Source organism: Wyeomyia smithii, chromosome 3, assembly GCF_029784165.1.
Source record: "Wyeomyia smithii strain HCP4-BCI-WySm-NY-G18 chromosome 3, ASM2978416v1, whole genome shotgun sequence".
NCBI lineage: Eukaryota > Metazoa > Arthropoda > Insecta > Diptera > Culicidae > Wyeomyia > Wyeomyia smithii.
The window spans coordinates 257,565,062-257,579,110 of record NC_073696.1 but is presented as its reverse complement, the minus strand read 5'-3'; positions in this window follow the sequence as shown (position 1 = coordinate 257,579,110).

The following is a 14,049-nucleotide window of genomic DNA, read 5'->3' as shown; positions in this document are numbered from 1 at the left end:
ATCTAATGTTTAACGGAGCCAAATACACATATGTGTCTTACTTACTAACTTAATACTTAAAGACCATTTTTTATTCTCGCGGCCGACTACGAGCTACAACTAATATTAAAACTATATTTTTTTTAAATCTCAAGACAGATACTATCTGTTTTTGGTTTTCAAATCACGTTACTCATCGGCATTTGCGTTGGTTGTTTAGTTGTTCTGAAGGTGTTATAGTACAAGCAGAAATCAGTCAATCATTACTGGTTTTCAAGAATGCGTATTACCGCAGTTCGTAAGGTAGGTTATGTAAAATTTCTAAATGTTGTCGCTCTTTTCTAAATGTTTCCTGATAACTAACTTAATATCTTAAGACCAATTTTTTATTCTCGCGGTCGACTAGGAGTTAAAACTAAGAATTAAATTAAAACAAATTTTTCGAAGTCTCCGGACAGTTGTTTTCAGCTGTTGGTTTTCAGATCATGGCTTTTGCATCGTCCGTCGAGTTCACTCTGAAGATGACAAAGAGAAAGCGGAATTAAATCGGTATATGACTGTTTTTCAAAAATGCGTATATCCGCAACACGTAAGGTGGGTCTCGCCTACCCAGAACATCACGAACTGGAACATAAAGTGGCATTCCTCGGGCCCTGAGGGAGTCTAAAAGTTGGGATCTGATGCCACAGTATTCGACACACACCCAAACGACATGTTCAATATCATGATATCCCTGTCCACAAACACAGAGACCGCTGTCCGCGAGCCCGACCCGCGAGAGATGCGCGTCGAGCCCGTAGTAATTGGACACAAGCCGAGACATCACTCGAATGAAATCTCGACCTACATCCAACCCCTCGAACCACGACTTCGTTGATACCTGTGGAATGATGGAGTGTAACCACCGCCCCAGATCTCTCTCATCCCACGAAGCCTGCCAATCGACGAGCATCTTCTGACGGGAAATTCCAAAAAATTCATTATAAGCAATGGGTTTTTTGTAAATATCACCGTTTATTGAGCCCAACTTAGCCAGAGAGTCAGCCTTCTCATTGCCCGGAATGGAACAATGAGAAGCTACCCATGCTAAGGTAATCTGGGCTGATTTTGCGGATAAAGCACTCAGATGTTCCCGTATTTTCCCCAGGAAATACGGAGAGTGCTTCCCATCCTTTATCGATCGGAGAGCCTTAATAGAGCTGAGACTGTCCCTAAAGATGAAGTAATAGTCCGTGGGCATTGTTTCGATAATCTCAAGGGTATACTGAATTGCAGCTAATTCTGCGACGTAAACAGCAGCAGGATTGTCGAGCTTATAGGAGGCGGTGAAATTGTTATTGAAGATACCGAAGCCAGTGGACCCGTTGAGAAGTGATCCGTCAGTGTAGAACGCATTGTCACAGTTGATGTTTCTATATTTATTTAAAAATATTTTCGGGATCTGCAGACATAGATACTTTACAGATCTAGTTTCACCTTATATTTCATATACATCATAAGTAAATGATTCGTCATCTTTTGAAAACAGCTTCGTTTGTATCTTATTTTCTGAAATCGGAACAAAAGAGTAATACTTTTGTGTGGCAGCTATTATTATAGATTTTTTTAAAATATTGCTCCATTCTGTTACTCCTTGTTTATATTCTTCATATGATACCCAACTAAATGACATTTTTGATGAATTTTTATTATTTTTCTGATTAGACCAATCATACAAATCTTTTGTGCTTGTAATGGGATGTTCATGTTCTCTAGCTAGGGTTTACAGGGTTACAGGGTTTACAGCATTTGGGCTTGGTGTATTCCATTTTCACTTCATTCATCTTCACAAAATGCAAACTGTTACTAACACATCTGGAGTAGTGCAATCGTATTTATATACGAAAACGAATATTATAGGTAACCCAGTAGTTATTGGTTGCGTACTTTACAAACAGTTTTGTTGCACGACAAACATATTTTTTTATGAAACATTCGGCAAGGAGGAACGTGTAGGTAGCCTAAGGTTTAGCGCTTGAGTTATTTATCCAATTGTTTTGATGTCAAAGAATGAATTGTATATTTTTGATCAAGAATTCCAATGAACGTATGGTTTTTGCTGGAGAACCATGGACAAATTAAGAAAAACGTTGATTTTCCGAAATATTAATAATTTTTCGAACTTAAATTCAAAATAACTCGAAAACCAATGTCTTTAGAATGTTTACTACCAAAAGCTTTTGGATTCAAAATAACTTTTTACATCTTTCAAAATCATCAGAATACAAAAATTTTTAAAAATATTTAAATTAGAATTTTTATAAAACAAATATTTTTCATTTCTCCATCCTGGACTTTTGACGTAGAATACGTCTTACGGCAACAATTACAGGGACCCAATTTCAATACAGGGATCCAATTTCAAAACCGAAAACATCGAGAGCGTCACAAAAATTGTCCAATTTCAAACGTTTTAAACCCAGTCAGTTTCCAACCAATTTCTGTCATTTTTACAGCAATCGATTGGAAAATCATTTAAGCACCCGTCCAAATGCAGACAATTGTAATCTGATTGTTCAAACTATTGTAATATTGAAAATTGTTGAACATTGTCGAAACGCAAATGTCGACTTTTGATTGGTCGCTTGCTGCCTTTCCCTAAAAAGGACGACAGAATGGAGTACCTAGTTAGCCGGGAATGCACTCTTCGGGCTGTATAAGAGACTGTTTCTCCTCAAGCAAATCAGTTTACTAGCAGCAGGCAGCAGCAGCGAACATCAACATCGATGGCAGTAGGCGAAGTGGATCAGCAGCGGGCAACAGCGGCGGTGGTAGTGGTTAGCTGCAGTTCCTACCTCTTTCAGTTCGGCTTCCCTTCGATCTGAGTTGGACCCCACCAGCGGTAATCCGATTCAGATATCGTTGGGTGAATACATCCCAAAACTGAAAGAGACTCGCACCGCCAGGTGGTTTGAGAAGCCACCATCATGCAGCGTATGTATGTATAGGGTGTGTGCACATAACGTGTGTGAATATCAGGCATATATAGTGTGTGAATATGGCTAGAGTGCGTGGCTTGCTATATAGCGTTTGTGGCTTGCTATATAACGTGCGGCTAGCGTGCGTGGCTTGCTGTATATGCTATATAGTTTATAGCATGTGTGGCTTGCTATATAGCGTGTGTGGCTAGCAGTATAGCGATTGAAATTTTCATAGAGACATAATTGCTAATAAATCACCTCATGTAGAATTTAATTATCACTGTAAATCATCCAAAACTAAATAAAAAATTTTCCATGTTGAAAAAATATTCATTTGTCAACCAATGGCATTGACAAACACAATTAACCTCAAAGTTTATCTGAAGAATTTCTGAGCTAGTGAGCCTGAATCACATAATTTTTCGCGCAAGTCTTACTAATTGCAGCAATCAGTTGTAAAATTATCTAAGCTATCGTAAAATACAGAAAATTGTTATTTGAACAGTTATATCATAGATGGAGAATACACTATTTGCCCTTGTCTATAGTCTCTTCGTAGCCACTGCCTAAATTAAGATATCTTAGTGCAACTTGATACAAAAGACAGCCACAAAACAATTCAATTTCATTCTTGTTTTGGATACGGCAGCAAGTGAAACCGCGGTGCCGGCTGCAGAGGTAAACGTCATCTGGAGCAAAGCGACTATTAAATTAATTCACCTCAATTGAGTGTATTCCCAAACCTATTCCAAGAAAGACATTGACATAAGACAGGCTGTCGTATTCTACGTTACCTCTGCGGTCGTGTCTTATGAACAACCTCTTCAACTTTTTTTCAAAAGTTGCGTATTAACATCAAGTTTCTTAAAAAAAAATCAACTCTTTTTTTTAAATTGAAATTTAATGTTTATTTTTAATTTTTTTCTGGTCAAAAGAATTTTTTTGTACAGTGTATATTATGATGCATTTTTAATTCCCTACAACTCATTCTCAGACTGTTTGTCTATACAACCAACGGTTTCTGGGCTACATTGCTTCGAATAAAACCTATGCCAAAAGGCATACGCCCTTTTAGAATGTAACTCATGGGTGTAAAAAATCTCTCCATCTGTGAAAAATGCTCAGTTTGCTAAGCCAAATACGTGTGCAAAGTTTCATTCAAATCAAAAATGGTCGATATTCGACCATAGGTCATTTGGCGCGATCTTGCTCATTCATGTCTTTAAATGGTTGAATGTAATGAAACTAGGAGTCAAACGTTTTTTTATAAGCTTAGTTTTGAGCAGTTCTAGTTCTTTTCATTGATCTATATCTCTAGAAATTGTAAATAAACCCTCTACACGTCGTTTTTGGAGAAGGAATGATAGAGCTTCGATTTGAAGTAGAAAAAAATTGCTGCCATGCTGAATCTCTCCGCCATCTTGGATTTTATCAGAAAACCATGTTTTTCAGCAAGTGCAACACAACCGATGTTGAATTTAACTCCAACATTGAAAAGCTGAGAAAATACGCTTCAAGATACATTCATTAAATTAGGTGAACAATGAGTTTACCTTGGCCTTGGACCTCAGATCACTTTTTGAAATCGAGCTTCATGAAGAACTCCCGGTTCGTAGACTTACAGGACATACATTACATTACATAGATACAACGTTATAACGAATATTTTTATTAAAATATCATCAAGTCCCAAGGTGGATAAAACTGCCTATTAAAATCCGACGAAACTTGAAACTCTATTCGGATTGGGGATATCCTGTAGATACTCGGACTACACACGAGTCCCAGCTCTGTCCCAGATAATGTAGCGGGAGATTCAGAACCGGTGCAAATGCTTCACCCAACTCCGATCCTTCCCGTTCCTAATGTTAAGACATATTCATTGATTAGGATGACATACCCAGTAGGGTGGGACAAAAAATAAATGTTAGCTCCCATGCACTTTTCGTGTTCCTTAGGGGTCCCATAACAACTGTGTAACTTTTCAGGTCAATCGGGGAAACGCCCAATTTCCGGCCGCTTTTTAAAGTTTCCATTCGATTTTGTATTGGAAAATCCACTTTTTCAATACATATTCTCTAGAGATGTCCAGTTGGCTGTAAAAAATATATCAATGCATGATATTTGTGGGAAATTTTCCTGGAAAAAACTCTTCTGAGGACCGTAAGGCGCTACGATGCTTGTAGAAACAGCTATTCACCCCAAACTGATTGATTGTCTGACGGATGGCTCACCATTGAAATTTTCCAGCAACATTGCTGCAGCATGCTGCTATTGCAAGCTTGCTTAAGTATGAGAAATAATTTCGCGAGGAATTAATTTTTAAAGTGTGATTTTTAGTCATAGTATCTTCGGGGAAGCCTCCAAGATAAATTTAAGCGATATCATTTTTCATCACATGGCTGAATTTGCAACAGCAGCATGCTGCAGCAGTATTGCTAGTGAAATTCAATGGTGAGCCGTTCGTCAGATATTCAATCAGTCTGGGGTGAATATCTTTTTTCACAAGCAAAGCAGCGCCTTGCGATCTTCAGAAGAGTTTTTTTTCAGGAAAATTTCCTATAAATATCATGTATCGATATATTTTCAGGAGCCAACTGGACATCTCTATAGAAAAAGTTTTGAAAAAATCGGGCGTTTCACCGATCAATCTGAAAAGTTACACAGTTGTTATGGGACCTATAAGGAACACGAAAAGTGCATGGGAGCGAAAAAATAACACCATCGCTTTTTTCCCATATAACCGTGTCCCAGTCTTATGTCTATGTCCATAGCGAAATAGGTAAAAAACAAGAATGTGAAACTAACTAAGAGCGCTCTCGAAATTTGTTGTACATTTTTAATGGTTTTAAGCCATCATGATATCGACAAAGAAATAAAGTTTTAAGCGAACCTCGGGAACTACTCTTGAGCACCTCCTCTAGTAGGGACCTCCATGATCTTATACAGAATAATTGTTTTGTCACAGTTTGGAAGAATAATGAGATTGATTCTCGGTTTTAAGAAAAAAAAATCAAAATTTGTAAAAGTCCATCGAAGAACCGATATTTTTACTTGTGATGCTTGAAGTAATAAACCAAATATATCCGCTATTTTAATACCGTTTAACGTTTAAAACATAAGTTTTCTCCAAAATGAAATTCGAATCTTTCATCCGAACTGAAAAACGTGGTCAATTGATGACCTGCAATTGGGCGAAAAAAATATGCAAAAATTGCAAATATGCATTTTTTAGTGTTTTAGGCATAACTGTATTTTTGTACACTGCAAGACAAATCAATGACTGTTTCAATTCACATTGTTTTACGATACAAATTTTTTGAAAAATGTTGGAATTGCAAAAATTCCATTATCTTAGACATTCTACCAAATTTTTGTCAATAAAAACTCAGCCTTATTTTTTTTAATTCTAAAGTGGTGATTTTAATTTTTTGTGTTCAAAAACCTCTTCCCTCAGTATAGTTTTTTGCAGCATCTTAAGTTCCCCACAACTCATCCTTAGGCAGTTTATTTACGTAATCAAATGTTTCTGAGTTACAATTCTTTAACTGGAGCGTAGGTTAAACTGCATACGCCCCTTTAGAAAAAGAATCTTGAATTTGAAAAAAATGTCCTAACACGAAAAACATTCGCTTGATTTCTACATATTTTGAGATCATTCCGTCTGGAAGCACTCAGTTGCCGGTAGCTTTGATAGCTTGTTTATGACCATATAAAACATCTTTAACCTCAATTATAAAACTTTTTTATGTTTGACGAATAGCGTTTTATTAATTTTTGGATTTTTCTTGATTATTAACAGATTGGATTTTTCTTGATTATTTCCAGAGAACCAACGTTGGTCCTTTTTGAGGGCATTTTTATTTTCACTTCTCTGATATTTGTTTTAAATTGCAGGCCTTAGATATCTTAACCTATTTCACCAAATTATTAAGTTTCAGTGAACCGAAAATGGTAATGAGGATATTCTAATAAAATTAAACTTGACACAAAGTAAGGAAAATGGCTGATTGCGGTACCTCCGAAACCAATCCCATGCACATGGTTGGGTCCCTTTTTTAATAACAATAAACCAGTTCCATTGCCATTCCGTAACTTAACCAATTAAAACCAAGTGAAGTGTGACAAACGCGGAAACCGATCAGCTTTCTGCGGTAAATGGATCGATCCAACGCTGCTGTACATTTCCTTGGAGCCACCAGAGCAGCCGCCGCACCCATGCTCGAATTAGCACGCCGCAATTCGGCTGCCATGCGACGACGCGACGGCGGCTGTGGCAACCGGCGGCCAGTCCATACACTGCATCATTTCCGCTAGGCAATTAATATTTATTAAGTCGCAAACCCTTGGCCGGTACCGGTGCACGAGACAGCAACAGCAGCAGTGGCGGCTATTGACGTGCTTTATGCCGACACACGATTTCCCATTGGAATGCATATGAATTTATTCGCGAATATCGGACGATCGCTTGGGGGGAGAGCGACTGCTGACGTTCGCCGTGATTGACTAGCGCTCTCGGTCACTAATTGATAATTACCGTTGGGTGAGTGTGATGTGATGTAACTTTTAACTGGTTACATTTTCGTGCCAAACACAGACAGCCTTGGATTAAGCCGGTTTGATAGTGTTTACAAAAAATCTATTTTTTCGAGTGGTCAAGCAGTGGGCCGCTTGTTGGATGTTAACGTACTGCGTCGTAATTATAGACAAGTATGACATTTTGTTTTGTCGCTTGGTTTGTTCATCGCTTTAGGTGCGAAAAATTGGAAACGGTAACTCTCTGCATATGAATATAGGTACCTTTTTTGTATTTTGCCAGTGTTTCATGCTGGGTTTGGCGCGCAATTTGCGTGGTGTGGAAATTCGATCCCAAATTGGTCGGAAAACAAACATTTTCGTGGGGGTGTGGTTTCTGGGGGTGTTGTTTACTTCGTATCAGTTCATGTTGAGTTGCGAAATTTCTGGCAAATTATCTTATGCTATGCCACGGTTTGGTGCGAATTAATGCCGGCTAGTGCAAGAGCCAGAGGCAGGAGAGATTAGTCAATCGAATTCGATGGTGGTCTTTATGATTGTTTTTCGTTTGGTTAACTGTTCGCTGTTGTTAGAACAAATTGGGATGTCTGCTACAATTTTCGGCTTGAATTTTGGCTTGAAAATTCGGTAGAAAGTTGTTGTTTCGATTTCAGTATCTTCATGAGGGCGGATGGTCATTTGTTTAACGTTGCAGTACAAGGCGCTTCCATTTATCTGGCGAGATGTTTACTAAAAATAATGAAAATAAAAATAGTATAAAATGAATATCCTGATAGTGATTCCTGTCAGAATGAGCTGAAAATATATCCGTTCGAAATTTGTAAATGAAAGGTAAATTTCCTGAAACCTGAAAATACGTTATCATAAACTAGCGGTCTCTGATTCTATTTCACACTGCAATATCCAAAGAAAAAATTCCATCTTTAAGGTCGCGCAAAGCTTCCGCATATTTTGCATCTTTCCACAGCTAGGCGTGCATTATTACGAATGGTTTGTTATGAAATTAAGTGCTTTGTTTATTATAAACTGTCACGCATAGTTCCTGCTTCGGTTGGCTCTCAGCATCGTGCACTCTTCGGGAAATGTGGAAACCATTTTACGAGCGTCCTCGAATGGTCAGCGCCAGCGGTCAGTGGACCATAACCCTCGCGTTATTTCCAGTGGTTGTTAGGAAGAATTTTAGTTCTATTACCAGGACGGATAGGTTAGAGTTGTTTTTATTTCTCTTGATTATTAAGGTTACTCGCGCCTATGGATAATTTTATTTTAAGCGTTAACAAAATATCTAACATCATTCGGTAGGAATCGTGATATAGTTTAAGTTTCCTCTCGTTCCTCAAGCTTCTTAATTTGGAACTGCTAATAATACACATTGTAGATTCGTGGCCGGTTGTTGGAAGGCGCCAGTTCATCAACAATCTACCGAATGACAAACTGTCCCTCAACCCAATTGCAGTTGTCGCATTGTTTTCGAGTTCAGGTTCATTGACCAGATAATGTTTACAACTTACTGACGCAGAGAAATTTTATAATATACAGTTTTGACAGATCGAAAACATATTGCTCGCGGAATATGGTGGACGTTCTCAAGTTCAACTATCGGTAGACTAAATAATCGGCACCAATTATGTAACGGTAGAGTGGTGAATTTGCGACGTGACCAGAGGCAATAAATAGACACTTCCTAGATCGCACGCCACTATTTCATTTGTTAGTAAACAAAAGCTAAATCCGGTTTAGCTGTGATCCTAGCCGGCGCCCACTAGCTGTATTGCTTTCTCTCAGTCGGCTACATTTTCCGACCCAGATGTGTCGCTTATGCGCTTCATCAGCAATTTACCCTTGAGGGAACCTCTAGCCAAGGGGTTTGAAAGAAAAAAAAAAAAAAAAAGAAATACCAAGCTGGGTAAGAAATACGTGCGTGAATTTTTGCACGACAAACCAGAAACACTGCCTCCTGCTGACGCTAATGCGAGCTCAGCCTCAAGACGCTTCCTAAAATAGAAATGCTGTCTTGTTTTTCATTTGTTCATACATCGCAAATTTTCTGGCGACCAGCTCACCACACAATGGGGAAAATGTAAGCAAGTACGACTTTTTCAGTTTTGCAATATATTCCGCCACAGACAAGCGAACGTGCAATGTTTGGTGTTGCTCTAGTGTTTCGGTTTTTTTTACAGATTTTAACCATTTGTTGGTCATTTATCCCTTAGAGGTTTGATAGAAATAACCACCTTTATTGCGTATCGATTCAACATTCCTCTAATCTATCCTTCAGTTCAAGTCTGTTTGGTCTTACATACAGATTTGTGCCAACAATTTACGACATTGCACACCGCGTATCGCCTCAATCTGGTATATACTAGCGCGGGCAGCTTAAACGACGTCAAAATGCCACCAAATGCGATTATTCACCATCGCCTGACCGTTTGGTAGCGTTTGCAAAGATAGTTCAACCGGATTAAACGAAACATTCACAGACTCCTAAAAAAGTTTATTTTTATTAATAGAAAGGAATGCTATACTCAACAGTAGGAAACCACTGCTAAAATAGAAAACCCACAAAGTTAATCATTACATTGATAGCTTTTTGGCATCTTTTACACCTCCCACCACCGAAAAATAAATTAAACGATTCTAAACTAGAAAACATTAATTCGTGATTATTTCACCACCTCCGCGGGCGGCGGAATGAATATCAAAACACTTGTATTTTTAACCGACACAAAATTTACACCGACTGCCAAGTTTGCTGACGATCGACGCCAGCCTGTCGCCAGTCTTGACGTCCCACTCTCGGCTCTGTTCCGCGGATGACACCGGCCGTACCGGCAGCGGCTTCATCTGATATCATACTTTCTGTCGCATTGTTTTGATCGATCGCCACAGTGATCGCATCGCAGATCGTCCCAAAGCTGGGTTGAGCTTGATCCCTATTGCAGTGACCCAATTAAGTGGTGTTCACTCATCCACTCACTCACTCGGCTATGATGCACCACCGGTGAGTCACGGGACAAACACGAGCAATCCCTGAAAGTCAAAGAAGCGGAAGTCGCATTCAGACAAATGGACATTTAATTCGAAAGGTCAAACGGAGCGTTCAAGTTCATCAGACTGCTCGATTAATTAGACTGAAGAAAAGGAAGCGCAAGCTGTGAAAATAGTCGTCACATTCCTAATTTTGCTTTTGTTTGATCGTAATATTTTACTTGACGTGCGTGTTGACGACGGTCGGATAATAAAACTGGGATGGAACAACCACGCAAATCCCGCCATAGATCGAAGATTTTTGCCACATGTCGAAGTCTGGCGTGGAAGAAAGTGTTTTTCATTTTTCCAACTGCATTAAACTAAATTTATCGGTGGACATCTGCAATCCGGCGCCTCAACACGAGTTAGTCTGACGAGGCAAAAACCATGAAACGTCTCCAATATAAAAACTCGATATAACATCATTCGTTCAGAGAAAATTATTAAAAAGTTTATTAAGTTCCGACTGCATATTTTTCGTAAAAGATAGGACAGTAAATACATGACAGTGTTTCACTCACTCAACCGTTCTCATGAAAGAATAGCAACATTTTTGAAACCAATTTCGGCAGACATTCGACTGGTTCCATATTTAAAAGGTCAAAACAATTCCTGAAATCAGCTTCGCCGAACTATAGTAATACCTTGACTATAGGGAAAAACGTATATAGAATTGTGCTCACGGATATTAAAACTCTAAGTCATCGCAATAATTGCAGTTTTGAGCTAAAATGGTGAACATTTGTGAATCGTCAAACGATTTCCCACCGGTTTTAGGATTTTCGATCTGATTTTTTTCAAGCTTTGTTCATAGTTAGTACAAAGAAGTATCAAAAAAATCTCGAGTATCTAAAAAAGGGAATATGTGCTCCGAACACCGAATCTAGCGACACGTGTGCGCAAAAGATCACCATCAACCCTCGCGGCCTGCAGTATAAGTTCTAAAATTGGCAAAGCGGTTGGCAGTTTTTGCGTTATTAAGTAGCAGACACTCATAAAGGATAGTAATCAGCGTGAATATTTACGATCATTCTTTAGCCGCACACGTTCTGAACGACTTATGCAAATAATATTTTTAGTTTAATTAGTTTTGATATTTCACCTAAAACAAAAATAGTGTCCTGCACGTGCCTACACGTAATCAAAATAATAACGTCACCTTGGCCTTGGCATTATTTGCTGAAGTATTAAAAAATTTTCATTTTTCGTGTATATAACTTTGTATAGCAACACACATTGGACGATTGAGTCGATGCAGTCAATTCAATTAATTCCAAATACGAACTAAACAATACTGAACAAACCAAATCAGAGATCAGCGAATCCTCCTACTACCTACTAGCAATACTCCACTAGTTCGTACGCAATCGCTAACGTACGCAAGTTATTTGCGAGTGCTGCATATAGCATATATAATTATGATTTTCGTTACTTTTCTTCGCTTCTATCAAATTGACTCCCCCAGAGCCAATGAGATTTTTTTTCGACAGGTGTTTTTTTTTTGTTAAACAAATTACATTTGTCATCGGGGTTATCCCTCTTAAATTTAGGAATTTAAAGAAGACCAACTGAAGCATTTTTAAGGTACACTTGATCAATTCAAAGATGTCCTGCCACAGAAACATACGATCTTCAGTAGAACACGTTGTCCAAAAATCATACGAATACTGTGCAGAACACCTCCTTGGACAATAATTACGCCGGGTAAAAGCATGTTAGCTTGTTCAATTTCTTGTCGGATTGTCAACAGCAGATGACACGGGATGATTCTCGTTTCATGATTATCTCTAGCAACGTTCCCCGCCAATTCCAACACTTTTGCAGAGGGATACTCCATTACAGACGCCAGATCGACAGATTCTCCAGCACCAGCGCGCAAAATTTTTATTACACAGCATATGATGAGTTTGACAAAACTAAAACCCCGCGAATTAGAACCCAGCTCGAGCTAGTTTGAATTATGCAAATTGGAATTCTGTGATTGAGCCACTTAGTAATATGTAACACAAATCAAATCCTGCAACGACACTACTCGGGAAAATCGTTCGATAATTCAATGAGAAAAAATGCTGCTAGAAACAACGAGAAAACGAAAGTCATCCCAAGTTACATGCCCAAACGGCTGAAAGCAAACGCGCCAGGTTCGGACAGAATCAGAGACAGATGGTTTTGGTTAAAAAGCATAAGAATGCAAAATTTCTCATAAAGCGCTACAACTATTTTAATTGCTGTTTTCTCATTAGCACAAAAACGCAAATGGGATGAACTTGCCATGAGTGGCAGAGCCTCCTTTACAGACGGGAGATCTAAAATTTAGCGCTGTGAAAGGTGATCTCGAGGGTGTTGCTCCTGCAGCGCTGTGACTTGCCGCAGCTCCGCTTGCTACTTGTTAATCCATTTTCGCGCAACAGTGATTAGACACACTTTTTATACGCGACTACCGAGAGTTATACCACATATATAAGACATACGTAGGGTAAGCATGTATAAAAATCCCCCCCCCTCTTTCCCTGGGCTTAACGCTCAGTCCATTCAATCGGAAACATGCGAAAACTAAGATATTAAACTATTGGGAATCCGTAGCGGTTAATGGGACCAACCTTCTGTGCAAGTTTGATAATTGTCACTATCAGCGAAAATTAAACAAAAATAAATTTTTTGAGCTGCTTCAGATTTCTTGCAGCGTTTCCGTAAGGTTTTTTTTATAAGTGTATCCAGTTTTTTACGCACCATAATGGCGGTCGCTATAATGCGTGTTCGTAATATGCGAACCTCTCTGCTTACGTCAGATTTGCGATTTCTGAAAAATTGGCAACACAAATGTTGCCAGATATATTTTTCTTTTGACAAAATATATGAAGACTTCAAACTGACGTAAGCAAAGTTGTCAAAAGGGTGGGTAATTTATTACGAACTTTGCATTATAGCGTCCGCCATTATGGCGCGTAAAAATCTGGATAAACTTTATAACCTACTATTTGCACTTTTATATCTCAAATAAACTCATCTCAAAGAAAAGGTAAAAATTGTATAATTTGCTTAAATATTTAATGCTTTCTGCTACACGACAGCTCCGGGAAATATGCTCCACCGCTAATCGGGTTGATATGTTCATTGCTTTAGCTCTTACTTCTGAGACTTCAAGTGCTGTTTCACTTCGCGTGCTGAGCTGAGGCATGTGAAGCTATTGCACGGGGTATATTATACTGCATCTGGGGCGTTTTGCCCCGGTAGATTGGAAAGCATGCGATTTAATCATATTTTTATTTAAAATGTTTTGGGTGTTGTGGTGTTTTTGTGTAACAGTTATTACAAAACAAAATGATAGCAGTGCATTACAGACTAAATAGTGTATCTAACCGCATAAAAGATTTGTTGTTTGTGATAACCATAACTACAATATTGACTATGTTCCTTAGAGGGGGCGTTGTATACCAGTTTATCCTAACACTCAGGAAGAAATCTTCTGAAAAAGTTGGTACAAAATGAACTACTCGAATGTTACCACCCTCTGAATAAAACCACCGTTTGAGTAGTTTGTGAA